Raw genomic sequence first — 698 nt, 5'->3', positions numbered from 1 at the left:
TTCCTCTGATTTCAGACTCCGATCGCAGGGTCCCTGCAGACTGGGGACAGGAGAGTCAGGCCTCGTCTTGGGTTGAGGCATGGAACTCCGCTTGCCTCTCGAGATGTCCCCGGGGAGAGAGGCCGCTTGTCGAGCTGTATTTGGAACCTGGGGTTTTTTCCGAACGATGCACGGAAAAACTGCCCCTTCGTGTTGACTTCATTCACAGTTTGGAGTTCGGAGAGGTGTCCGGGCATCAGGTTCTTATCAAGAGGGTACCAGGAAATCGTGGTGCTTCGCAATGTGGAAGCACGCACGAGGCCACGTATGGAATGTCGTCGTGAGACCGGCCTCATCCTGAGGTGCGACCGGAAGGTCGGGAACCCCTTCCAGACAAAACAGAGGAGTCAACCCTCTGTCGAGATCAGGAGGGTAGAAGGGGCTCAGAGGAAGTGGTGCCGGAAAACCTCGGTGTTCCTCTCCAGGGAGACCGGGATGCCGGGGAACTTTGTGGGGACGCATCAAGGGTGCCAAGTACCGTTTCGACCTCCATTTTCTAACGTGGGACTTCTCCTGAGACGCTGTAGCGGGAAAGGGCTTCATCTTGCGATGACGGGGGAACCACGTGGTTTTTTTTCGAGTTGCGGCGGGATTCTCGAGTTACGACGGGGAATTCAGGATGCCTCTTGTGTTGGCCCTAGGGAAGTCCAATCTTCCAT

At 56.2% G+C, this 698-nt stretch overlaps 1 protein-coding gene across 1 annotated transcript in view; it reads right to left on the bottom strand.

Annotated features, from left to right (window-relative positions):
• Positions 1–698, bottom strand: part of MLPH (melanophilin) — a 47,434-nt gene that overhangs the window by 7,931 nt on the left and 38,805 nt on the right. The gene's annotated exons all lie outside the window — the stretch shown is intronic.

Source organism: Bison bison, unplaced genomic scaffold, assembly GCF_000754665.1.
Source record: "Bison bison bison isolate TAMUID 2011002044 unplaced genomic scaffold, Bison_UMD1.0 scf7180017864475, whole genome shotgun sequence".
In the NCBI taxonomy this organism is placed as follows: Eukaryota; Metazoa; Chordata; class Mammalia; order Artiodactyla; family Bovidae; genus Bison; species Bison bison.
Note: the sequence above shows the minus strand (reverse complement) of the source record. Positions and strands in the feature narration are given on the sequence as shown.